Source organism: Girardinichthys multiradiatus, chromosome 20 (assembly GCF_021462225.1).
Source record: "Girardinichthys multiradiatus isolate DD_20200921_A chromosome 20, DD_fGirMul_XY1, whole genome shotgun sequence".
NCBI classification, from domain to species: domain Eukaryota; kingdom Metazoa; phylum Chordata; class Actinopteri; order Cyprinodontiformes; family Goodeidae; genus Girardinichthys; species Girardinichthys multiradiatus.
The window spans coordinates 1,471,237-1,499,185 of NC_061812.1; the positions used below are offsets into that span (position 1 = coordinate 1,471,237).

Sequence of the window (27,949 nt, forward strand, 5' to 3'; positions counted from 1 at the left end):
CTCACTGGCTTCTCTGGAGCTCCGCAGCATGTTTCACCTCAGTTCGGTTGGCTTATCAGCCCGTGGAGGAGATCAGGCTTTTAGTTTCAAACAGAAACGGATTTGTTTCTGCTATTTTCCTTCCTGATTTATAAAATGTCCATTTTACCCACTCAGCTGTTTGGTTTGATTGATCTGACTTCATTGAGTGAGTATTAATCTTTGTAGAATAAATGTAAATGGGCAGAAATGAGACTGAAAGGTATAGACGAAGCATGATCTTATTACACCTTCACTTCTCTGTTAATGTGATTTTGGTAACTTGTACAGTAGCTTATGACCATCTTTGCACTTTATTAAAGGCACTTTAGCTTGTACTTTATGTGGAACTGCACCTTGAGCATATATTTGTTTATCAATTACCATTTGCACACAATAGGTTTTAATTAGTTATTGAATGTTGAGTATTTTGATGATTAGCATGTAGCCGTATATTCCAGGCCCTGCACAGATGCTCCTCATTAAGAAGCTTGGTCAAGTCAAGTCAAGTTTATTTATATAGCGCTTTTCAGCAACAAGGCACTCAAGGTGCTGTAAATAAGGAAAAACATTTCAATGATACAGAAAATCAAACAACAGAAGTAATTACAATTTTTTTTAATAAAATAAAGAGAATAGAATGATGAATAAGAAAATAAAAGGAAAATTGGACTGAAAACATAACTAATAATGTTTAGATGGCCCAGTCAAAGGCCACTCTAAACAAATATGTTTTTAATCTTGATGCAACTTAGGGTTTCAGTGCTTTTACAGTTTTCTGGGAGTTTATTCCAGATTAGTGGAGCATAAGAACTAAAAGCTGCTTCTTCATGTTTGGTTCTGGTTCTGGTTATGGTTCTGGGTATGCAGAGTAGATTTGAGCCAGAAGACCTGAGAGGTCTGGGTGGTTGATCCACTGACAACAAGTCTGTAATGTATTTTGGTGCTAAGCCATTCAGTGATTTATAGACTAAGTATTTTAAAGTCGATTCTCTGAGCTACAGGGAGCCAGTGTAGGGACTTTAGAACCGGGCTGATGTGCTCCACTATTCTTAGTTCTAGTGAGGACGCGGGCAGCAGCGTTCTGGATCAACTGCAGCTGTCTGATCCACTTTTTAGGTAGACCTGTGAAGACACCGTTGCAGTAATCTATTCTACTAAAGATGAACGCATGAATTAGTTTTTCAAGGTCCTGCTGAGACATTAGTCCTTTAATCCTGGAGATGTTCTTTAGGTGATAGAAGGCTGACCTTGTTACTGTCTTTATGTTCCTCTGAAGGTTCAGGTCTGAGTCCATCACTACACCCAGGTTTCCAGCCTGACTGGTGGTTTCTAGCTGTATTAACTGAAGCTCTGTGATAACTTTTAAACGCTCTTCCTTTGGTCCAAAGATTATTACTTCAGTTTTGTTTTGATTCAGCTGAAGAAAATTTAGGCCCATCCATGCATTGATTTCTTCTAAGCATTTACCCAGCACTTGAATGGGTTCATGGTCACCTGGTGACATCGTAACATATAGCTGTGTGTCGTCTGCGTAGTTATGGTAACTTACGTTGTTGTTTATTCAAATCTGAGTTAGGGGGAGCATGTAGATATTGAATAGGAGGGGCCCTAAGATGGACCCTTAGGGAACGCCACATGTGATTTTTGTGCTCTCTGATGTAAAGTTACCTACTGACACAAAAAAGTCCCTGTCCTTCAAGTAGGATTTAACCCTTTGAGCACGGAAGCCTGACTGGAAGACCTCGAAGCGGTTGGTCGTTGTTAGGAAGTTGTTTAACTGCTGAAAAACAGCTTTTTCAATAATCTTACTGATGAAGGGGAGGTTTGATATAGGCCTGTAGTTCTGTAGTAGCAGCAAAAGGGACGTGTTTATTATTTGTGTTAAATCAGATGTTATTACAGGCAAAGCTTTCTTAAGGAAATCTGTGGGTAAAACATCGAGACAGCAGGAAGAAGAGCTTAGTTGCTGTACAATTTCTTCTAAGATTTTGTAGTTTATTTGGTGAAATTGGGAAATTTAGTCAAAATCAGTTCTAGTTGGAGACAACTTTGGTCCTGGAGTTGATGTGGATGTGCTGACTGCCTCTCTGATCTTTTGGGTTTTTTCAGTGAAGAGGTTAACAAATTCATTGCAGGCCCTGGTAGAGTGGAGTTCAGATGCTACAGTTACAGGAGGGTTTATTAACCTGTCGACCGTGGTAAATAATGCACCAGCATTGTTAATGTTTTTACTGATGAGCTCAGAAAAGAAAGATTCTCTTGCATTTTTCAGTTGTAGGTTATATCTGTATAGTCTCTCTTTATAGATAATATAGTGAACCTGGAGTCCAGTCTTTCTCCACCTGCGTTCAGTTTTTCGACACTCCTTTTTTTCACTTCTGACTGGTGGAGCACTTCTCCATGGAGACATTTTCTTCCCAGAAACGACTTTCACTTTAATTGGAGCAATTGAATCAATGATGTCTGAGATTTTAGAATGAAAGTTTTCTACCAGCTCATCTACAGTGTTACAGGGCAAAGTGGAGGTAGAAGAGTAAATCTGGTTAAAGGTTTCAGCAGCACCGTCCTTAAAGATGCGTTTTCTTATCATGTCTCTTTGGTAAACTGAGTCATTGGAGATGATGCTTTCAAAAATAACAGAAAAGTGGTCAGATAGAGCAACATCAGTTACAGACACCTTGGAAATGTTTAGACCATTAGTAATGATCAAGTCCAAAATATGTTCCTGTTTGTGCGTTTGCTGTTTAACATGTTGAGTCAAACCAACATTTCTAAGAGTGTCACATAGATCTATTGGACTTCTGTCTTCAGGATTGTCCATGTGAATGTTGAAGTCTCCCACAATAATTAAACAGTCATAATCAACACATATCACAGATAAAAGCTCATTAAAATCACTGAAAAAGTTTGTTTTGGACTTAGGAGGCCTGTAAATATTCAAGAACATGATGCGGACCGGGCTCTTTACATGGAGAGCCAAATATTCAAAAGAGTCAAATTTGCCCAGAAATACTTTTTTACACTCTAATAAATCTTTAAACAAAGTGGCCCCTCCACCTTTTCTTTGCTGTCTGCTCTCACAAAGAAAATAGTAGTTTGGAGGCGTCGCCTCTATCAGAATGGGAGCTTCATTAAATTCATGTAACCATGTTTCTGTTAAAAACAGAACATCAAGATCGTGGTCAGTAATGAAGTCATTGATTAAAAATGATTTTCCTGATAGAGATCTAATGTTAAATAAAACCAGTTTATATGACTTAGTTGCTGATATTAACTCTGTGTCTGGTTGTACCTGACAGTTTATGGCTTTCATTGATTGTTTATTACTGTCTCTTATCCTTTTAGCTTTCTTCTTTTTGTCACATATAAGCACAGAGATTTTACAACTATCTCCTATTAGGGGCCCAAGTTTTTCCTGGACATGTTCATTTCTGATAGAGTTACCACTTGGTGCTTGTCTGTAGGAGAAAATAACTGTTGCTTGGAGCAAATGAGTTCCACCACTTAGTAAAACCTAGGCAGATGTTAATGTGTGAGGTCTACAGGTTAAAGTGTGAGCGTTAAGAAGCTGTTTGTTATAATGTGATTACTCACCTGTCTTTTCTGTGCCCTCTTCAGTGTGTTTGGACAACTGCGTCTCGGTGGTGCAGACACCATTTAAAGGTTCCAGCAGGGACAATAGGACAAGAGAGGTGGGACATTTCTGCACGTTTTTTTGGTGGTTTCATAAGGGTGCTAAGGTGTAAAATAAAACTATAGTGAATTATAAAGTATGTAAATTTGTATTTATTGGACTGTCTTGCATGGATGGAGGAATGATGGAATTTGGTAAAACTCACCTGCGAGTCAATAACGGTTTAATCCTTTAACAGGTGAGACTGTTTAAGGCTGCTTTTTGTTGTTAGACAGGAATGTTGATTTGTTCCTGTTGGAAAGCTTGACTTACAATCACAGACAGTAATATTCACACTTCATGTGTTTTCCAGCTGTTTGTTATTCACATTATGAACAAAGCTATTTTAATTCCTCCTCACCTATACAGGTACATCTCAAAATATTAGAAATAACAAAAAAGTTTAAGATGTTGCGTCCCTCATTTCAGAAAATGAAACTCACCTATTATAAAGATTCATGACTCATAGAGTGAAATACTTCAAGCCTTTATTTTGTGTAAAATTTATGATTCTGGCTTCCAGAGAATGAAAACCCAAAATCAGTGTCTCAGAAAATTAGAAAACATTAAATACTGGAAATGAGCTAATTTGCTCTGATCACCTGCAAAGGTTTCCTGAGATTTCCTGAAGGAAAACTTCCTACATATTTGGGACAATTAGAACATTTTGAACAAAAAATGTTGATTCTCTTTGTGTCATATCTTTATTAAGAACTGCTGAGAAAACCTTTATTTTGATAAATAATGTGGATCAATTCAGACCAAAAAAAAGAAATATGTTTTCCCTTCATTTAAAAAAGCTTTAACTTTCTCCTTTTGTTTGTTATGTAATTTTCCACCGTGATTGGTTTAAATGTTCTTTTCCAGAATGATTTTAAGCAACGTGTTCCTGCTGCAGAACCATTTTAAATTAAGCATTGCTCTGCTTTTTCCCCCAGTTTCTCTGACAGATTTATCATTTTAACTCAACCAGATTTCTTCACCTTGTGACGACTGTGACGGTGTTCATACTACTGTGTTGATTAATAAAAGATCCTTGTCTGAAAACAAGCACCCAGCAGTGAAAATGTTGGGATTTTAGGACGCGTCTCTCAGACTGAAAGAATGTCATCCCTCACCTTAAACTACACAAAGAGCTGTAAATGGGCACGAATTTCCTCGGTTCTTAAAATCTCATCTGGGTGATGATTATGATGCACCTGGCTCCTTTTATTGTGTCTAGGCTGTTTCTCTTGCTTCTGTAGCAAAACTGACTTGTTATCTGTGATGTGTGTGCATATCTATGCAATAACATCTGACAGTCATTGTGTAAAGACAGATAAAGCTTTAGAGTCAGCCTCGCAGGTCCAACCACAGGAGGGATCCAGCGGTGAGGTAGAAATTGGATGTGTTACTGTCTACCAGCCTCAGAGTTTCTTTAAATTAAGACCCATCCATCAATCTGAACTACCTTGTTTCTGAAAATGTTTTCAGAGATCAACCTAAAGCTGTATGTGAAACATCTTGTTATCTGACCACCTAAGACAGATACTTATTTTTTACCTGGGCTTCATTTTATCTGCAGAGTGCAACTACATCTGCTCCTGAGTTGGGAGAACGGATCCAGAATGTGGAGATTCTCCACAGACCTCTCTCTGAGCTGCAGGGGAAAGCTTGACGCTGCCTTGTTAATTTTTACCTCATTAATCAGGATGTTCACTCCTTTAAGTTACACTGTTTAGATCTCAGGGAAAAGTGCTGACAGAGTTCTCACTCTAGCTGAATTACTTTCCAGTGTAAGATCCTTATTTAGGTTCCATAATGCTGGTTACAATGGTTGTTTTTTACTCCCACTCATTTAGCAGTTATTATATTTATATACAGTTCGCTTTCTTTATCACTAACTGACACTGCAGCATGTAAGCTGAAGACCAGTCAGTTTCACAAGAACAATCATTTCAACTGACTTCACTTAGTCCCACAGAAGCTTTCCTTTGGCTCACAGCGTTCAGCAGGGCTGTATCCCAGCAGCGATCTGAAGGGCCAGTTTGCTTTGATGCTCTTTGGAAAAGTGAGACCTTTAATGGGAGGAGCAAGAAGACCACCAGCGTTAAGAAGCATAATGAGACATGATCCTTTAAGGATTTCAGTTTCGGGGAAGCAAGAGAAGATGTATGAAAAACTACCTGATGTCTGTGCATCTGTCAAAGACTACCAACAAAGTTTTTTTTGTTTTTCTACATCCTTCTGATCAGAAGACATCGTTTCAGGGAGACAGTTTGTCCACAGACGGTGGAACACAACCAGCGGGTCAGAAGATGAGAAAGTACATTTGAAGAAATACATTATTATAGAAACTAAAGATGTGAAAAACACAATAAATTAGTTTAATTCAGAAGAATAGAATGATTGTGGCAGAAGTGTTGCTTCATGAAGACCCCTCTAAATGCAGCAATGTATCTGCAACCAATCAGAATGTGGATCAAGTGAGGCCAGTTCCTCCTTCAGTCTGAGGGAAATTGTGATTCTGCTCTGCCCACATTGCTCCCCCTGCTTTGACAGTCCATTGTGTTATAAACTACTTTAACAAATTTCCTTGGCTTAAATAGAAATTTGGGAAGTCCAACTGAGACCCATAACAAAGCTGCAATCATTAACTGTCTTCTGGGTGACCTTTTACATTACAACAGTATCATCATGCAATGTGAAGACACCAATTAGAAATGTTGCAGAATATGAAGCCCTGAAAAAGTGAGCTGGACTGCAGTTTTACCGGTTGAGCAACACTTACACTTGACTCCTGCAGCAGAGTCATCTAACACAAAATAAATGTAACTTCTCCTGTGTACTCTGGTAGTGAAAATAAGCTAAAATAGGTCACAGCAAAAAAAAAAAAAAAAAGGTAAACCATGAAATAACCCACAAATCAAGATGTCTACAAGACATCCTGCATAAGGTCAAGCTTAGAAGAAACCTGCAATGAGCTCACACCAAGATGGATCCCTGAGGAGCGCAATAAAGAAGTCCTCAAAGTTTTCCTTCAAATGCTTCTCTGGAGTGAAGTAATGAGTAACAAGCTGATGCTGGTTTATCAAGCTGTCTGTGTTTGCGGATGGTTGCCCATTAGATGGTTAATGATTGCAGCATTGTTATGGGTCTCAGTTGGACTTCCCTAATTTATACTTAAGCCAAGGAAATCTGTTAAAGTTGCTTCCAACACAGACACACAAAAGACTTAACCCCCGCCCCATCTTCTGACAGTGCTGCCAGTTACTGTGTTTGTGTGTGTGTGTGTGTGTGTGTGTGTGTGGCGTACAGGTTATCAAACACGCACCTCCCATCACAGATGTTTTGTGAAATTAAACCCACTGCACCTTCACGAGCCTCAGCAGTAAAGTCAAGGAAAGCAGAACCTTGTTGCTGCCTCTAACTGCTCTGGTGCTGCAGTATAATTATGGCAGATTCATTTTATTTGGGAGGGACATCTATTCAGGCCTATTTATTCAATTTAATTTCTATAACCAACTCTAACACATGCAGAAAAAGGCTTTTCTTCAAGTAGGAAAATCAGCTGTGCTCAGTTTGAGTTCTTCACTTCCAGCTGACAGATAAACTTCATGTCTCTTTGCACAAGAGACTCTCTGAAGATGTGACTCTGCATGTCATTTGTTTGGAGGAATATATATGTATACCTTCACATCACTGAAAGACAATTAATAATCTGGGTTAAATGATAATAAACATCTCGTGCAAGGTGAGACCAGCCTGAACTTCTTATTATTTCCTTTCTGACAGGGTAGGAGATGTTTGGCAGCAGTCCATCCATTGCTTCTGTCTACCTGCTGTCTATCAGGTTCTCATAACTTAAAAGACCATTGGGACATTTTGGTATTATGCTTTCTGCCTCGCTGAGGAGAGCTATATTAATTCCAAATTCACAATATAGTGATCACATGACTGGATTTTAAATGCAGTCATTTTCAAACCACTGTGACGTTGAAGCTTTACTTTCATCAAATCAGCACATCAGCATCATCTGATAAGATCCACAATCCTGTAAATGGAGACATAAATCAAAGTGCTGTTAACTCAGCTGTACCAACATGGAAGATGGTCATAGAGAACCGTTGCTCCAGATGTGATGCATTTCAAAGCTTATGACCAACTTTTATGAACAACCTTCCCTGGTATTGGAACAGTTTTAGAGTGCTGGGAGAGATCCGAAAAATACAGGTGTTTTCCTGGAAGCTTGTTTTTTAAGATGTAGAAAAGCCATCCTTCCTGCTTCTTTACTTTCCATTTCAATAATTATTTCTTGTGTACACTACATTTCAGGAACGTTTATTCCAGTAAGTTGTATCTGCTCTTCTGGTCTGACTTACACATTTGCAGGATTTAAAAATCTGGTCTCAATGTAAAAGTGTCCTAATATTCTGACTGTAATAGTTTTGTGCTGGTGAGCATCACATGCCTTTACTTACACACCTCTGGATAAATGCCTCTTATTATATCGTTGTTGTCCCTTTGATAACCTTTATAATAATAAATGTAATAATAGCTAAGTTATGAATCACGAAAAATGCCTAAAATTTTTTTTAACATTCCTAATGTTGGACACTAAGGGACAAGTCTGGAACTATACACTAAACACCTGTCTGATTTAAATACCTTCCTTTTACTGTGCTCTGAGGCACTAACGCTTGGAAGATTTTTTTTCTGCCCTTTCCAGGGATTTCAAATTTACATTTTGACTCATTTAAAAATTTCTGCCAAATATCTATTAAACCAAATGTTTTTACTTTCTCATCTTCCTTCTCCACTGTCCTGCTTATTGCCTTATTTATGCAGAACTGAACCGGCAGGCCCAACACAGCATAGGCTTTTGCACCTTTAAACCTCAACTTCAATGCATATGCACACAGAAAATGACCAAGTCAAGAATGCTCCATCCTAAATCTCAGTGCCAACACAGCAAACAGTTGTTCTGTAGTTATTGTGCTGAACTTAGCAGCCCTGCCTAGAAAAAGTCTTCTTCCAGTTGATGTGCCAAACAAAGTCAGTTCATTCAAATTTTAAACACATTACAAATTCATACACAATTATTGATTATCTGAAAACCAGTTCCCATCCCAAATTTCCATGATAAGACATCCTCACAGAGATAGTAGATAGTGAGCTGAACTCACCTCAAGTTTCTCAGGTAAAAATTACCTTTATTTATTAACTTAGAACAAACACAATATATCAATAAAACGCATGAAGACACTCATTCAAACATGTCCAAATACACACTGGCCATAAAACATGACTGTGTTTTCTTTCACGTTTATGATTTACAAAATATTAAATTTGGAAGACATTCAAAAACTGCTAAACCTGAGAAAGGAACTGTGTTTGAGGCTCTGGGTTCACCAGATCATGCTTCCCAGGAAAGAAGAGAGTCGCAAACTGGAAGTAGACCAGCTCAATGGGTTGGAGATTGACAGGGTAAAAGCATTAGCATCTATCTGAACTCTAACAGCTGTTTAAAATCTGCTGCCTGCAACAGAGGCAGGGAAAACAGGAGAATACATTTTTATTTCTACTGGATGAAAAGAGAGACGCGAGGCCATCCCCCAGTGGGCCCACCACCTGCAGGGGGAACCGTGAGGGACCGGTGCAAAGAGGATTGGGTGGCGGACGAAGGTGGAGACCTCAACGGCCCGATCCCCGGATGCTTAGGCTGGCTCTATGGAGGTGGACTGTCACCTCGCTGGGGGGGAAGGAGTCTGAGCTTGTGCGGGAGGTCGAGAGATATCGACTAGAAATAGTCGGGCTCGCCTCCACGCACAGCGTGGGCTCTGGAACCCATCTCCTTGAGAGGGGTTGGACTCTCTTCTACTCTGGAGTGGCCCACGGGGAGAGGCGGCGGGCTGGTGTGGGTTTGCTTGTTGCCCCCCAGCTCAGCCGTCTCGTGTTGGGGTTTACCCCAGTGGATGAGAGGGTTGTATCCCTGCGCCTTCGGGTTGGGGAGAGGTCTCTGACTATCATTTCAGCCTACGGGCCGAGTGGTAGTGCAGAGTACCCTGCCTTCTTGGCGTCCCTGTCGGGGGTGCTGGATAGTGCCCCTCCCGGGGACTCCATTATTCTGCTGGGGGACTCCAACGCCCACGTGGGGAACGACAGTGACACCTGGAGAGGCGTGATCGGGAGGAATGGCCTCCCCAATCTGAATCCGAGTGGTGTTTTGTTACTGGACATCTGTGCTAGTCACGGATTGTCCATAACGAACACCATGTTCAAACATAAGGGTGTCCATCAGTGCACTTGGCACCAGGACACCCTAGGCAGGAGGTCGATGATCGACTTTGTTGTCGTATCATCAGACCTTCGGCCGCATGTTTTGGACACTCGGGTGAAGAGAGGGGCTGAGCTGTCCACTGATCATCACCTGGTGGTGAGTTGGATCCGCTGGAGGAGGAGAAAGCCGGACAGACTCGGCAGGCCCAAGCGCATAGTGAGGGTCTGCTGGGAACGCCTGGCGGAGCCCTCGGCCAGGGATGTATTCAACTCCCACCTCCGGGAGAGCTTCGACCAGATCCCGGGGGATGTTGGAGACATAGAGTGGACCATGTTCTCTGCATCTATTGTCGATGCTACTGCCCATAGCTGTGGCCGTAAGGTCTACGGTGCCTGTCGTGGCGGCAATCCCAGAACCCGGTGGTGGACACCGGCAGTAAGGGATGCTGTTAAGCTGAAGAAGGAGTCCTATCGGCTGTGGTTGGCTTGTGGGACTCCTGAGGCGGCTGACGGGTACCGTGAGGCCAAGCGTGCTGCGGCCCGGGCTGTGGCAGAGGCAAAAACTCGGGCCTGGGAAGAGTTCGGTGAGGCCATGGAGAAGGACTACCGGTTGGCCTCGAAGCGATTCTGGCAAACCGTCTGGCGCCTCAGGAGGGGGAAGCAGTGCTTCGCCAACACTGTGTATAATGGGGGCGGGAGACTGCTGACCTCGACTGAGGACATTATCGGGCGGTGGAAGGAGTACTTCGAGGATCTCCTCAATCCTGCCATCACGCATTCCGTGGTGGAAACAGAGGCTGGGGACTCGGGGTTGGACTCTTTCATCACCCAGGCTGAAGTCACCAAGGTGGTTAAAAAGCTCCGCGGTGGCAAGGCTTCGGGGGTGGATGAGATCCGCCCTGAGTACCTCAAGTCTCTGGATGTTGTAGGGCTGTCATGGTTGACACGCCTCTTCAACATTGCGTGGCGGTCGGGGACAGTGCCTCTGGACTGGCAGACGGGGGTTCTTATAAAGGGGGACCGGAGGGTGTGTTCCAACTACAGGGGGATCACACTCCTCAGCCTCCCTGGTAAGGCCTACGCCAGGGTATTGGAGAGGAGAGTCCGACCGATAGTCGAACCTCGGCTTTCGTCCCAGCCGTGGAACACTGGACCAGCTCTATACCCTCTACAGGGTGCTCGAGGGTTCATGGGAGTTTGCCCAACCGGTTCACATGTGTTTTGTGGACCTGGAGAAGGCATTCGACTGTGTCCCTCGTGATGCCCTGTGGGGGGTGCTCCAGGAGTATGGAATTGGGGGCCCTTTATTAGGGGCCATCCGGTCCCTGTACGAGCGGAGCAGGAGTTTGGTCCGCATTGCCGGCACTAAGTCGGACCTGTTCCCAGTGCATGTTGGACTCCGGCAGGGCTGCCCTTTGTCACCGGTCCTGTTCATAACTTTTATGGACAAGATTTCTAGACGCAGCCAAGGGCCGGAGGGGGTCTGGTTTGGGGACCAGTGGATTTCGTCTCTTCTTTTTGCGGATGACGTGGTCCTGCTGGCCCCCTCTAGCCAAGACCTACAGCATGCGCTGTGGCGGTTTGCAGCCGAGTGTGAAGCGGCTGGGATGAGGATCAGCTCCTCCAAGTCCGAGGCCATGGTACTCGACCGGAAAAGGGTGGCTTGTCCTCTTCAGGTTGGAGGGGAGTTCCTGCCTCAAGTGGAGGAGTTTAAGTATCTCGGGATCTTGTTCACGAGTGAGGGAAGAATGGAGCGGGAGATCGACAGACGGATCGGTGCAGCTGCCACAGTAATGGGGGCGCTGTGCCGGTCCATTGTGGTGAAGAGAGAGCTGAGCCGAAAAGCAAAGCTCTCAATTTACTGGTCGGTCTACGTTCCTACCCTCACCTATGGCCATTAACTTTGGGTCATGACCGAAAGAACGAGATCACGGATACAAGCGGCTGAAATGAGCTTCCTCCGTAGGGTGGCCGGGCACTCCCTTAGAGATAGGGTGAGGAGCTCGGCCATCCGGGAGGGGCTCGGAGTAGAGCCGCTGCTCCTCCACATTGAGAGGAGCCAGTTGAGGTGGCTCGGGCATCTATACCGGATGCCTCCTGGACGCCTTCCTCGGGAGGTGCTCCAGGCACGTCCCACCGGGAGGAGGCCCAGGGGACGGCCCAGGACACGCTGGAGGGACTATGTCTCTCGGCTGGCCTGGGAACGCCTTGGGCTCCCCCTGGAGGAGCTGGAGGAGGTGTCTGGAGAGTGGGACGTCTGGGCGTCTCTGCTGAGTCTGCTGCCCCCGCGACCCGGTCCTGGATAAGCGGAAGACGACGAACGAACGAACTGGATGAAAAGTGTGGAGTGAGGATGGTTGGGCAGGACGTTGAGAAAGATTCCAACAACAGTCCAACAACAAAGTCCAACAACAAAAAGAGCCAAAACTGCTAAAAACATTAAACCTGAAGGTGAAAGAAACACACGCCGTTAATTGAAGTGAAGCTGAAAACTGAGTGCAGTTTGTTTTGTTTTTACATAATCCCATTTTAGGTTTGAACACACACACCACACTGTGTAGATATTGATCATGTCATATCAGTTGCTTGTATCTACAATCTTGTTCTTTTTGCTTTTTTACCTCTGAGAAACACCCACATTACCTCAGAGAAGGCTCTGAATTGTCCATCTTGCTCCCACTCTGTCCTATCATCATTTGTGACTACGTCACCAGAATTACAGACAGAGAGACTTACCCCATTCTGGTTGAGACCCAGAACCCAAGGCTTAGAGGAGCTGACCCATTCTGGCCACATCTCAATTGGACGCAAACTGCTCCAATGCAAAGTTGAGGGTGTCTGCTTCACAGATTAAAATTGGGAGTTGGTTCCAAAGGAGAGGAGCCTGATAACTAAAGGATCTGCCTCCCATTCTACTTCTAGAGTCTCGAGGAACCACCAGTAAACCTGCTGTCAATTCAATTCAATTTAGTTTTATTTATATAGCGCCAATTCACAACACGTCGTCTCAAGGCTCTTCACAAAGGGTTAGGAATGGTGCGGCTTTGTTGGGGAGGTTAGATTACTACTGAGTGTTAGAGTTTGGACATTTTAGAATGGGCTATGTGTAGGGTACTAAGTAAAATAATAATCTGATAAATTTTGTCCACTAAAAACCAGAAGGATTGGGATACCTCTCTCTGTCAGACTGATTATAACCATTGGAAAAGAGAAAGGGTCATACAGGTAGCAGAAATGGAGGGTGTGTTTGGACCTCAACCATAACTGAGCCGGTTTAGGCTAAACCTGACTCCCCCTTACTCCAACCAACAGGGATGGAGGAAGGTAGAGGTGAAAATAATTGGAGAGTGTTGTTTTCTGTTGCATTGTGTGAAAGGTGGGTAACTTTAAAATGGGCTACGTCAATTCAATCGAATCGATTTCAAGTCAGGTACATACAGTACATTCCAATTATTTCTATCGAACAGTGCAGTCAGATTCAGTTATTTATTCAAATTGGATAAAAAGTTTTTCTATCTAAGAAAATCCAGCAGATTGCATCGAGTCAGAGACTTGCAGCATTCTGCCATCTGCCACGACCGACTGGAGTTCATTGTTAAACTAAAAACCACAAGGATTGGGATACCTCTCTCTGTCAGACTGGTTATAACCATTGGAAAAGAGAAGGGGTCACACAGGTAGCAGAAATGGAGGGTGTGGTTGCACCTCAACCAGTCTGAGAACGAAGTGCTCTGTTAGGAACATATGGACCAATCAGATCTCTGAAGCATGTTCAGAGATGTTCAGTTACTCCTCTGCCTCCTTTAGTGATAATGGTACGTGTAATAAATGTAGCATTTTTGTAGCTTTGGAGGCGAGGGTGAAGATAGCCAAGGCCCCTTAGCCAGCGCGGAGCCACCGAGGGTAGCTCCCCGTAGCAGTCCTTCAGCAGAGCCCGCGCAGCCGGGCCCTCAGGCCGGCTGTGTGACGGTACGTAGAAAGCATAGTCCTAGATCCCAGCCCACAGGTCACCACCAACCCGTCTGCGTTTCTAACAGATTTTCCCTCTCAGCGACACACCCGCTGAGAAGCCAACTCTGGTAATTGGCAGCTCCATAGTCAGAAACCTGGCACTAGAGACACCAGCAACCATAGTCAAATGTCTGCCAGGGGCCAGAACCGGCGACATCAAATCCTACCTGAAACTGCTGGCTAAGGATAAGTGTAAATACAGTAAGATTGTTATTCACGCTGGTGATAATGACACCCGGTTACGTCAATTGGAGGTCACCAAAGTTAGTGTTGCTTTGGTGTGTAAGTTTGCTAAAACAATGTCGGACTCCGTAATTTTCTCTGGTCCCCTCCCCGATCTGACCAGTGACGACATGTTTAGCCGCATGCTGTCATTCAACCGCTGGCTGTCTAGGTGGTGTCCAGAAAACGATGTGGGCTACATTGATAACTGGCGAACATTTTGGGGAAAACCTGGTCTGATCCGGAGAGACGGCATCCATCCCACTTTGGATGGAGCACCTCTTCTTTCTAGGAATCTGGTCGAATTTATTAGTTCTCCAAAACTTTGACAACCCAGGGTTCAGACCAGGAAGCAGGGTCGTAGTTTAACACTCCTCTCTGCAGCTTCTGTACTGCTACCCACCCATTACCCTATTAAGACAGTGTCAAGCTGTCTTAATAGGGTTAATATTAATAGGGCTAATATTGGCAGGAAACATCTAATAAAAATGATGACTTGGATACATTCTGTAATAAACCTTACTGTGGCTAAATAATGAAAAAATGACACTTAAAAAATCTCATTAACCTCAAAACTTCATTTATCTACAAGGGTCTAAGTAATGAAGTTATTCTGGAAATTCACAAAGCTTCATACTGTACCTAAAAGGAAATGCCAAGAGTAACAATGCTTCCTTTTGCAAACACATAATTAATTTAATTAACAAGTGATACAGTTAAAGAATTAACAAAATAATTTACAACAGTTATAACCAAAGATATAGTGTGCGTGAAATCATCAAAATCCTTTCATATTACACTGTGAAGCAGAAACACTGGAGGTCAACACCAGATGGTCAAACTCTACAGCAAAACACAGTTAAAGTGTGGATACTTGTTTCCACAGCCAGGTAGTCAGCTGCTCTGCTCCTCCCCGATCTGACCAGTGACGACATGTTTAGCCGCGTGCTGTCATTCAACCGTTGGCTGTCTAGGTGGTGTCCAGAAAACGACGTGGGGCTACCTTGATAACTGCCGAACATTTTGGAGAAAACCTGGTCTGATCCGGAGAGACGGCATCCACCCCACCTTGGATGGAGCAGCTCTTCTTTCTAGGAATCTGGCCGAATTTATTAGTTCTCCAAAACTCTGACAACCCAGGGTTCAGACCAGGAAGCAGGGTCGTAGTTTAACACTCCTCTCTGCAGCTTCTGTACTGCTACCCACCCATTACCCTAATGAGACAATATCTCGCCCAAGGCCAAAATTGAATAGATCAAATAATAATCTAAAAGGAGGAAATCATGAAAATCTCATAAAAATAAACACAACTCAGATTGAAAAGAAAAATAAAACAATTAAATGTGGCTTACTGAACATAAGATCTCTCTCTTCAAAGACATTGCTAGTTAGTGACCTGATTTGTGACAATCAGATTAATTTATTTTGCCTCACAGAAACCTGGCTGCAGCAAGATGATTATGTTACTATAAATGAGTCAACTCCTACTAATTATTTAAATTTCCACATTCCTCGAAATACTGGGCGAGGAGGAGGAGTAGCAACCATCTTTCAGTCTGATTTATTGATTAGTCCCAGACCAATCAATAGCTACAACTCTTTTGAATATTTAATCCTTGGTTTTCCTCATCCAAATTGCAAAGCACTAAAACCACTTCTGTTTGTTGTTTTGTACCGTCCACCAGGCCCTTATTCTCAATTTTTAGATCAGTTTTCAGACCTTTTATCTGATTTAGTGTTAAATACAGATAAAGTTATTATAGGGGGGGATTTTAACATTCATGTAGACGCTGAAAGTGATAGCCTAAATATAGTCTTTAATGCTATCTTAGACTCAAATGGCTTTGATCAAAACATTAACAAACTTACCCACCTTGTGCTGACATATGGCATTGAGTGTAAAGAAATAACAATATTTCCTCATAACCCTGTCCTGTCTGACGATTTTTTAATAAGCTTTGAGTTGAATTTAACCAAGTACTCCACATCTGAAAGAAAATTTCATTATAGTAGATTATTATCAGATAATGCTGTAACAACCTTTAAAGAATCTGTTCCAGCTTTAATTTCTTCATTATTACTGAAAAGCACAATGGAGGGCAATAATTTGATTTCTTCCCCTTCACAAATTGATTATCTTGTTCATAGTGTTACTTCATCATTGCGTGGTGCATTAGACAATGCAAATAAAATCTTTGACATACTCCTGAAGATGATTACTTCATCCTCAGCAAGTGAGACAACATTGGAAATAACTGCAGAACCTGATCTGTGTTTGGACTGTTTTGATCCTGTGGAGCTTCCTGAGTTATCAGAAATATTAGCTTCATCTAAACCTTCAACTTGTATGTTAGACCCAATCCCAACCAAATTATTTAAGGAAGTGTTCCCTCTGATTACCAGCCCCATTTTAGATATAATTAATCTATCTTTAGTAAATGGATCAGAACCACAGGCTTTTAAGTTAGCTGTAATTAAACCTTTACTTAAGAAACCTTCGCTTGATCGAGATGACTTGAAAAATTACAGACCTTTATCCAATCTTCCATTCTTATCTAAAATTATTGAGAAAATAGTTGCTAATCAAATGTGTGAACATTTATACAGCAATGACCTGTTTGAAGAGTTTCAGTCAGGTTTCAGAGCTCATCATAGCACTGAAACAGCTCTGCTGAAAGTCACTAATGATATTCTTATGGCCTCAGATAATGGACTTGTGTCTGTTCTGGTTCTGTTAGATCTCAGTGCTGCATTTGATCCAGTCGACCATAATATTCTCTTAGAAAGGCTGGAATATGCTGTAGGGATCAGGGGAACAGCGCTAGGCTGGTTAAAATCTTATCTGTCTGACAGATTCCAGTTTGTTCATGTAAATGATAAATCATCTTTAAACTCCAGGGTTAATTGTGGAGTACCGCAGGGTTCAGTACTTGGGCCAATTCTCTTTACTATATATATGCTTCCAATAGGTCAAATTATCAGGCAGCATAGAATACATTTTCACTGTTACACTGATGATACTCAGCTTTACTTATCCATGAATCCTGATGAGCCCAACCAGTTAGATAGACTACAAGCAGGTCTTGAAGATATAAAAACTTGGATGACTTTAGATTTTCTGCTTCTAAATTCAGACAAGACAGAAGTTGCCGTCTTTGGACCGGAGTCTTTAAAAAAGAAACTTCTTAGTCAATCATTTAACCTGGATGGCATTAAAATGAACTCTGGTAATGAAGTAAAAAACCTTGGTGTTATTTTTGACCAGGACATGTCATTTAAATCCCATATTAAACAGCTTTCGAGGATTTCCTTCTTTCACCTCCAGAACATTGCCAAAATTAGAAATATCCTGTCCAGGAGTGATGCTGAAAAACTAGTCCATGCATTTGTTACTTCAAGGCTGGACTATTGTAATTCTTTACTATCAGGATGTCCACAAAATGTAGTTAAAAGCCTTCAGCTGATTCAAAATGCTGCAGCAAGAGTTCTGATAAAAATTAAAAAGAGAAATCATATTTCTCCTATTTTAGCTTCCCTTCATTGGCTCCCTGTTAAATCCAGAATAGAATTTAAAATTCTCCTCCTCACATATAAAGCCCTTAATGATCTAGCTCCATCATACATCAGAGATCTGATTGGTCCATATGTTCCTAACAGAGCACTTTGTTCTCAGACTGCAGGTTTACTGGTGGTTCCTATTCAATTCAATTCAATTCAGTTTATTTATATAGCGCCAATTCACAACACACGTTGCCTCGAGGTTCTTCATAAAGTCAGGTTCATACATTCCAATTAATCGTAACCATTGAACAGTTCAGTCAGATTCAGATATTTATTCAAATTGGATAAAAAGTTTTTCTATCTAAGGAAACCCAGCAGATTGCATCCAGTCAGTGACTTGCAGCATTCACTCCTCCTGGATGAGCATGTAGAAACAGTGGACAGTCACTGGTGTTGACTTTGCAGCAATCCCTCATACTGAGCATGCATGTAGCGACAGTGGAGAGGAAAAACTCCCTTTTAACAGGAAGAAACCTCCAGCAGAACCAGAACCAGGCTCAGTGTGAGCGGCCATCTGCCACGACCGACTGGAGGTTTGAGAGAACAGAGCAGAGACACAAAAAGAACAAAGAAGCTTTGATCCAGGAGTACTTTCTATGGGAAGGAAAAGTAAATGTTAATGGATGTAGCTCCTTTAGTCGTTTCATCTAGAAAGAAAGAACAGATAAACTCTGATCCAGTTTTCAAGGTTAGAGTCTGAAAGAGAGAACATAGAGTTAGTCACGGTAGAAGCTCAGTCAGTAGCCATGTCTACGAGAGAGAAAGGGTTAAACACTAAAAGACAGGGCCATGTGGATCATGGCTGCTCTGGGTTTTTCGAATCATTATCTAATCCACCTCATCCCAACCTACAGACAGAGACTAAGAGCTTCCAAACCCAAGGTTCACACTGTTAAGAAGTGGACTGAGGAATCAAAGCAGATGCTACAGGCCTGCTTTGAATGCACAGACTGGACTGTTTTTGAAACCTCAGCCACTGACTTAAACCAACTAACTGATGTGGTGACATCATACATCAGTTTCTGTGAGGACATGTGTGTGCAGACCAAGACCTTCTGCAGCTTTGGAAACAACAAGCCATGGTTTACTCCACACCTCAGGAATCTGCGCAGGAAAAAGGAAGAAGCTCACAGCAGTGGAGATTGGGCGCGGTACAGGCAGGCCAGGAACAGACTAACAAAGGAGATCAAAGCAGCTAAGAGAAGCTACAGTGAGAAGCTGAAGAACATCCTTTCTACTGGTGATGGTTCAGCTGTATGGACTGGTCTGAGAAACCTGACTGCCTATAGGAGCCCCTCCACCCATCCTGAACAGAGTCGTCTCCTGGCCAACCGTCTGAATGGCTTCTACTGCAGACATGACAAGAAGCCATTCACACCTGAAACCATCTCCTCCACATCCCATTCAGGAACAAATTCCTCCCATAAAGCAACCAACCCCCTACCATCAGATCCTCTGCCTGCACTAAAGATCTCCGAGGAAGAGGTAAACAGTCTCTTTCAGCGCATGAAAACAAAGAAAGCTGGAGGACCTGATAACGTCTCCCCATCATGCCTGAAAGCTTGTGCAAATCAACTCGCTCCGATCTTCACAAGGATCTTCAACAAGTCACTGGAGAAATGTGAGGTCCCCTCCTGCCTCAAACGATCCACCATCATCCCGGTTCCCAAGAAACCCACCATCGTAGGATTAAATGACTACAGGCCTGTAGCCCTGACGTCTGTGGTCATGAAATCCTTTGAGCGGCTGGTGTTGAAGCACCTGAAAGACATCACAGGCCCCCTGCTGGACCTCCTGCAATTTGCTAACTGAGCAAACAGGTCAATAGATGATGCTGTTAACTTAGGTCTACACTTCATCCTGCAACACCTCGACCACCCAGGGACGTACGCCAGGATCCTGTTTGTAGACTTCAGCTCCACCTTCAACACCATCATACCAGACATCCTCCACCAGAAGCTCACCCAGCTCAACGTCCCAGCCTCCACCTGTCAGTGGATCAACAGCTTCCTGACGGACCGACAGCAGCAGGTGAGACTGGGGAGCATCTTCTCCCGATCCAGATCAATAAGTACTGGTGCCCCCCAGGGGTGTGTTCTATCTCCACTCCTCTTCTCTCTGTACACAAATGACTGCACCTCATCGGACTCGTCTGTAAAACTCCTGAAGTTTGCAGACGACAGCACTGTCATTGGACTGATCCAGGACGGTGATGAGTCTGCATACAGACAGCAGGTGGATCAGCTGGTACACTGGTGCGGTCAGAACTACCTTGAACTGAACCCACTCAAGACTGGAAATGGTGGTGGACTTTCGGAGAACACCACCCCCATACACCCCCCTCACCATCCTCAACAACACTGTATCGGCTGTGGACCACTTCAGGTTCTTAGGAACCACCATCTCTGAGGACCTGAGATGGTCTTCACACATAGACACTGTTCAGAAGAAGGTCCAGCAGAGACTGTACTTCCTGAGGCAACTCAAGAAGTTCAACCTTCCACAGGAGCTGCTGGTCATCTTCTACACTGCCATCATTCAGTCTGTCTTGTCTTCATCCATCTCAGTGTGGTTTGGATCATCCACAAAACAGGACAGGTCCAGACTGCAACGAATAATCAGGACTGCAGAGAGAATAATCAGGGCTGACCTTCTCTCCATCCAGGACTTATACAGGTCAAGGGTCAGGAAAAGAGCTGCTAAAATCTCTGCAGACCCCACACACCCTGCACATAAACTGTTCAGAGTTTTACCTTCAGGTGGCGCTACAGAGCACTGTTTACTAAAACCAGCTGCCACAAAGACAGTTTCTTCCCCCAGGCTGTTTCTCTGATGAACATTCAATAGAGTACAAAACAGCAGCATACAGATGTTGCAAATGCACCATTTTATTATATATGTGTAAATTGTAAATATGTATATTCTGTAATGCAAAAACAGAACAAAAGAGCAAAGTGTACTGGAGTCAAATTCCTTGTTTGTATGTACGAACTTAGCAATAAAGCTGATTCTGATTCTGATTCTGATCTGTAGAGGGTGAGCACTAAGTTGTTGCCAGCAGAAGCTTGGACGATGCCCCCCTCCAGGAAGGTGCCACAGGTAGATACAGAGTCAGCCCAGGTGTAGCTTCTATGAATAGAAAAGATAGAGAACATAAAGTTAAAAGCTAAATTTGTCGCATTCTGTGGTTTAGTGACCAACGTGCAGACAAGACCTAGGCAGCAACATGTTTAAAGGAGTCTTCAGCTTTATTTCCAAGGTTCTTCCAAAACGAAGCAAAACATTGCAGGTACTTAACAAAGACAAAAAGTCCGCAACTTACAAAATTGGCTTAGCAGGAACATGGTACAAAAAGCACATAGACATGGGTGGAAGATAATAAACCAAAAGAGACATAAGAACCTCCAATAATCATTAACTAAAGAAAACTGAGAAACTAAAGGAAATAGAAGAAACACCAAAACCTAATAATTAACAAAGAACCCATAAAGGAACCCTGACTGTAAATAAACAAAATCTAAACCACAGAAAGGGAAGCAGGACGAGGAGGAACAGAGAAAATAAACTAGGAAACAAAGAGCGCAGGTGAACAAATATTTAAACATAAATAAACACAGATAAACTAAAAGGGAAACTAAACTAGAAACTACAAGAAAGACAAGAGAACTAGAATACAATGAATATAATAATAGTCATAAGAAAACCATAACAAATAATAGAAAATAAACTACTAAAATAACTTAGAGAAATTCCAAACTAATAGAAAACACAAGACCACAACAAAACCAAAGATGTCACTTCATGACATAAATAACAGTAAGTGCATCCAGCTGTGGTCTATATAAGGTGGAACCTCAATGCTTTGGTCTGAACTCCTTGTTCTTGTAGCTCCTCAGGCTCCTTTTTTACCTGTTCTGAGGAGCATCTGAGAGTAATTTGTTTTGGTGTCGTCTCTTTAAATGCTGCTGAGGCCCTTCACACCCCGCCCCCTAAAGGTCAAAGAGCGCTCCACTTTAACCTGCTCGGCCATTTTTGTAGTTTGATAACAGAGATACAATTATCTTTCACCACAGAAACAAGACAAAAACAGCAACAACAATGAAAACTGTTAATGTAATAATAATATTAAAACACGCAGAACGGTTCTGTTCTCCAGGAGCTAAAAGCAGCACCAACATCAGCAGAAGACCCGATGCTGCTGCTATCAGAACCACGGCCAGGACGTCACATCTACACAATAAATGAATGTCTAAAATAAAGTTTGGTGTCATTTAAGCGTTATTTGCAGCTTCCTGCATCCGTCATTTCCATAGACAGAAGGAACAGAGCCCTTAATCAGATGAAGTCTTTCAGCAAATCCTTCTTGATACTGGAGGAGGTTGATGAAGAACTCGTCCTTGAAGAGCTTCATGCAGACAATGACGAATTTTTCCACTGATGTGCGATTATTTCCATGAAATTAAGTTTTGTGTGTTAAAACACCCAACAACCCAACCGAACATATCCTCTTTCATCGTAGGCATAGTTGAGCTTGGACTACAAAATCACAGTAAGAAATAAAAATGGCGGATACACGACACTGATCAGCCGGAAGTCCATGACCTTGTTTAGCTGTTCCACAACACATACTGCAACGTAATAGTTGGAAAAATGTAACAGATGATAGAGAAAACCGGACAGACTGAAAAATACGACCCAAACAAAATATAAAGACGCATCACCTGGAAAGACTAATTTCAACTTTTCTGCACTTCTACAGACTCCAAGTACACAGGAAAATGTATTTAAGGGTTAAAAAAGTAGATTTTGCACCATCTGTTTCCTTTAAATAGGCCAAATGGCTGCTGAAAACCTTGTTGACCCTTGCAATACTAATTAAACACATAGCTTGAAACATGACTGCAATGCAAAGACTAATGGTCTGTTTTTCTGTGTCAGATCCTGAAAGCGATCACTTTTAATAAAATTCCTTTTCTGGAGAAACAAAGCTTTGTTTTACTGAACTGTAAGGGAAAACAGCACCTTTTTGTTTCAAATAATCTATAGATAAAATGTCCAGGTAAGCCCTACACTGTAGGAGATGTGCAAAGTCTTCACATACTTTCAATTATGTTATTATGAATATGCTCCTTGAACAAACAGAAGACCAGAAGAAATCCCTCCTCCCTATGTTGGTGTTTAAATGATTTTAATCAGCAGCATCAAACAGACCGGGTCCTGAGATACAGAACCAACATGATGGACCTTTCCACCATCTGTGTTAAATGCTAAGTTCTGCAGAGAGGTCCATCAGAAGCTCTGCAGCAGCCAGGTCTTTGCAGAGATGGACCTCACTTTTCATTCTGCAGCTCCAGCTTCATTGTGATAGAGCCTCATCAGAAACTACATAATAACAGAATATTACATTGTACATTCATACAATTTGTTTTAATGCAGGATTGTATGTCTGAGGCTGAATAGTGTCTTGTTTCTTTAATGCCAGAAACATTTGGAAAATTTCAAATATTGTCAGTGACTACTGATGTGTAACCAAACTACAAAGTGTAAACTGTTAATAATATCATTATGCTCTCCTGAGATAGATCCTCCTCATGCTGCAGCAAATGGAGACCTATCGTCCCTGCCAGCAACCTTTTCTCAGACTGTCTCTTAATTACTGCCACAGATCAGCAGGGTGGTGGATAGCCACACAGACAGACAGTGAAATTTGGAGATTTTAAACTCTTCTCATTCTGACCTGTGTGCTGCCATTGTTTTATCTATGTGTACATCTGGCCTCAGAAAGTTATCAGATCCACACATTGAATGTTTCAGTCAAGGTCAGAGGGGTGAATCACTGCCAAAAAGCCGCCCATGCTTTCCCAGAAGTTTCCTCCAACTGTTGTTGAGTTCTTCTAGGGCTGGGGGCCATTCACAGAGTTTTACTGCATCGAACGCCAGCACGTCTTGATGGCGTGCCAGCATTGTTTAGCCCAAGCCTGGCTGTGACATTCCTCCTGGCAGAGCAAGGCTACGACTTGGGCAAGATTTTCAAACATTGCTTACAGCCCCAATGAGCAGAATTATGGCTAATTAGACAGCAGGCTGCCATGGTTTATTAGGAGTGACACAGTAACGACTGCCGCTGACGGTGCACCTCTCTACTGTTTGCTGCCGTCAGCAATGACATTACAGAAATAGAAGAGATTATTGAAATAAATAATTCACCATCACATCTGTTATCTATTCACAGTAAACATTCCTCTCATCAGTTGTGTGGTGTGTGGCTCATCGTTCTTTGACAGAAGGATCATCTTGTGTTGAGAAGCTGCAGCAGTCGTTCACATGTGCACACCTTCTGGTGCATTTTAGTTCTCCAAAGCTTTTTAGCAAGCTGCATGAGCAGCTTCACTAACATTTGCATTCGATTTGGCCAAAGATTCTAAGAACCAATAGAATATTAATGTAACATTTGGTCGAACATGATGCTAGGATCATGATGCTTTGGTTTATTTCTTATAACTATGTTTAGCTGTCCCCTAAAATTGAGGTTACTGTATCTACTAAGGTTTGGACTGTCAAAGCCTCTGCCTCCAACACTGGACTAGCCCAGCAGCGGGCTTCCATCAAGCTCTTTGGGGCTGGGTAATTGTCCAGCTATCAGGCAGGTGCTAACTGACCAGGCCTGACTGCATATGCTGAACATTTTAGCACTGCTGCAAATATTACACGACTTCTGGCCTGGTGTTTCTTTAAAAAGAGCCCGGAGAGGGGGGCATTTTGGTGCAACACCTACTGAAAAACACTTGCATTTCTTCCAATCAGCATCCATGTATGACTGCATAACGCATTGCCTACACATTTTGTACTCATGAAATCCTTGATTTCAAAGTCTTGTCCAGCTGTTGCCTGTTTGTCAGATTTAATGAAGAGAGAAAGAGAGAGAGTTATACAACCAGACAACTTAGACCATTTCCCTCATTTCACTTGATGATTTTGATGTTAAAGCCTGAAGAGTAAAATAAAAAGCATGGCCACAACCATTTTTCTGAATGTTTAGCAACTCTCACAGTAAAGTGTTGACAATAGAAACAAACATACAGTATTTTATAATTACAGCATGATGGCCAAACTCTGTTCTTAGGAAGGCTAAATATAATGCTCTATGATATAGAAATTATGAATAAATAGGAAAATGTTACTTAGCTGTCTGTTTCATTTTATTAGCATAATAATGAACCCAGTGTTAACATTAACCACCTAAAGTAGGTTTATGATTTGAAATGAAAGTTGAGCTCCATGAAAGTGTGGTGAGTTATATTAATATTGGTATATTGGTTTATTTTAGTGTAAAGGTTCAACTCTGTCAGAAAACAGTCAAATAATGTTTACTGTTTTCTCAGCTGATTCAGTCTCTATTGATTATGATACAGAACATTGATTTATCTCATTTACACATTTTGCAGCATAATGCCAAGAAAAGAAAGGTTATTAAAGCATAAATATATCCTGTTTTTTTAATTTTAATATTATGAATAAATTTGCCAATGGATGCCCGTTTTTTGGCTTGAGTACCTGCCTCCAAACATGTCTGTGCTTGTTCTGACCAGCACCAGATCCAACTGGGATATGGTGCTGGTCTGTGTTGGACCATGTGTTGCTTTAAATTGGACCATTTGTAAGTTGCTGGACGCCACTATGCCTTCCGGCGTTATCAGCCATTTTGTACCCCAGGATAGTCCACTACTACAAATCCCAGCGGGCGCCGCGGCTGATAGGTCGGGGCATCCCAGTTCTGATGTCACAATGGGCTATATAGTAAAGTGAGCCCTTTAATGAGGCGCTTTTCAGCTTGGAACCGAGACGCGGTTACCTCGCAACTGGAGCGTCATTCTGGAGAAGATATTCACACGTGGACTTTCATTCATTCTCCCATTGGCCAGAAAACTAAGCAAATTAAACTTACAAGAATAAGAAGGCTTGTAAGTTTCAACTGTACCGATCGAAGACGTGGATTTAACACGTAACCAAAAAACTAAGGAGGTTTCAAGGAGAAGAAATTTCATCCATGATTTTTTTTTTGCTCCAGTTGACTAGTGATGGTCCGTCAAGAACAAGGACAGGTCGCTTTCCTGAGTTACCCACGGACGCGTGGAAACTCCCCCCTCCCCTTCTCTCTCCTCTCCTCTGATCCAGAGAAGACACCACCAAGTAATTTAATTCCTTTTTTTTTATTTCTATTAAAATAGCTTGTTGAAGGATAGAGTAGGATTTTAGTGCGATTTAGAATCGCCACTTATAGTCCAATGTATTCTAAATTGTATGTGCATGCCTTACATTATTGAAACCTGACTGCTGTTGATTTCTGAGGCCGCCGCGTCTCGCAAGTTGTGTTTTTACTGTGTGAACACCTGAGCACAGGTGCGCCGTAAAACTGAACTGCTATAATAACCTTATGGTGAAACTCAGCATTTTCTTTTTCTTCAACTTTGTGTTTTACTGGTTGCCGCCAAAAGTTTTATTATCCTTTGTTCGCTAAGTTTCCAACCTTGGGGGAAGTTTTATGACTGCCTGTAAGCTACTGCCACTGAGCTACACTTTGGGGGGGCGCTCCCAAAGCTTCGTTCAACACCATATTCCTCTTGAATAAACAGTGACATCTAGTAATAGTTATCAACTATTACTGAGAATTTAATAATCGTAATTATCAAGGGCTTTGAGCCACACTTACAACACCAGAGGACATCTCTGATTTCGATTCATAAATAAGGATTTTTGGTTAAGAAAGGAATTTTCTCAAATTATGATTTTCAATTATAACTATTAATAAATATTAATTAATCAATAATCATAATCCTAACATCTGGTTTTAGCTTTCTGGATATCTTTTGTATTTTCCCCCTTCAGCATGAAGCTGTCTCACAACATCAAGTCAAAGCTTAACAAAGTAAAGGCTGCACCTCAGCATGTATTAGATGAAGTCTTAACCGCATTGACCAATATAATCTCAGCGCTGATTAACCAATGAGCATCACTGATTGATGATGTCAAGTTGGACAGATTATCTTTTTCAAAATAAATGAACTACTGATATGAGTAAAAAGATAACATTTTGAGATTTTTTCTACCACACAATAACAACTATTTTGATAGAATTTTCCCATGAATCATTTCTAAAACCTCTCCAAATGTTGTGAAAGCAGCCCAGATTTTCCCCACCCACCCAAGGCTTTTTTTTTTTTCCGGCCCAACTGAGGGAAACCAGTCCAGTCTGGTAGATTGTACAGCGCTACACAGTTTACCCCAATCCCATAAAGAAAACACAAATCAACAACAACAATAAACATGCTGGAGCATGATGTGTACGCATGATGGTGCCCCCTCACATATGCATGCCTAGAACCGGCCCTGTTCCACACATGCTGGCTTTAGTACATCTTAAATAATAGTCAGAAATTATTTCATTTGTTGCTGCTCACTGTCAGCTGGCCAAGCAGAGCTCCTTCATGTATTTACAGGTCCACTCCAAGGCCTTGCAAACTAGAGGGAGGAGAGGTAGAGACGGTGTGAGGAATCATGATGGCACCGCAAAACAAGAGTCTTCTGCGTCACCACGGGGTTGACCTCAACACCTCCACCGGCTGAACCCACTAACCCACTGGCCCACCAGGAAATCCCCGGTTTTCCCCTATGCCAGTCCATCCCTGGGTATAAGAGATTGCTGCAAAGTCATCATCACAATGCAAGTGGCTGTCCACTGTCACTGCATGCTGATCCTGGCATGTAGTAACAGGAGAAACAGGAAATTTCATAACCAACTTGAATATTAAACTGAATTTGACTGCATTGTTTGAAAAGTAGGATCAATTATAAATTATGTATTTGACTTGGACTCTGTTTGTTTGATTAAATTAAATTCACTTTTAATGTAAAGTGTTTTCAGAGTGTTTTGAATTGGTGTCATCTAAATTAACTGTATTAAATTGTTATTTTCCAAAAGAGAGATATAATAAGCAAATATCATGGTAAAAGATGGATCTGTGTACTAAAACTTGAAGAAGAAGCAGAGCATTTACAACTGAGCTGTGATCCGAGGCTGAAGAGAAGACTTGACTTCATGCCGTTATCCTCATTTTAAATAAGCATCTCATCTGAGTATTTCCAACAGTGACCAAATTCAAACTGTTTGAATTTTTCATCAAATTTCTTCTCATTTCGCTGACT

The 27,949-nt window shown here is 42.1% G+C and overlaps 1 long non-coding RNA gene across 1 annotated transcript; it reads left to right on the forward strand.

Moving 5' to 3' along the window:
* On the forward strand, nucleotides 1-27,524 carry LOC124856091. The gene is made up of 3 exons (XR_007035252.1): nucleotides 1-187; nucleotides 3,640-3,713; nucleotides 27,244-27,524. It is a non-coding gene; the product is annotated as an uncharacterized LOC124856091 (long non-coding RNA).
* The last annotated feature ends 425 nt before the right edge of the window (nucleotides 27,525-27,949 follow it).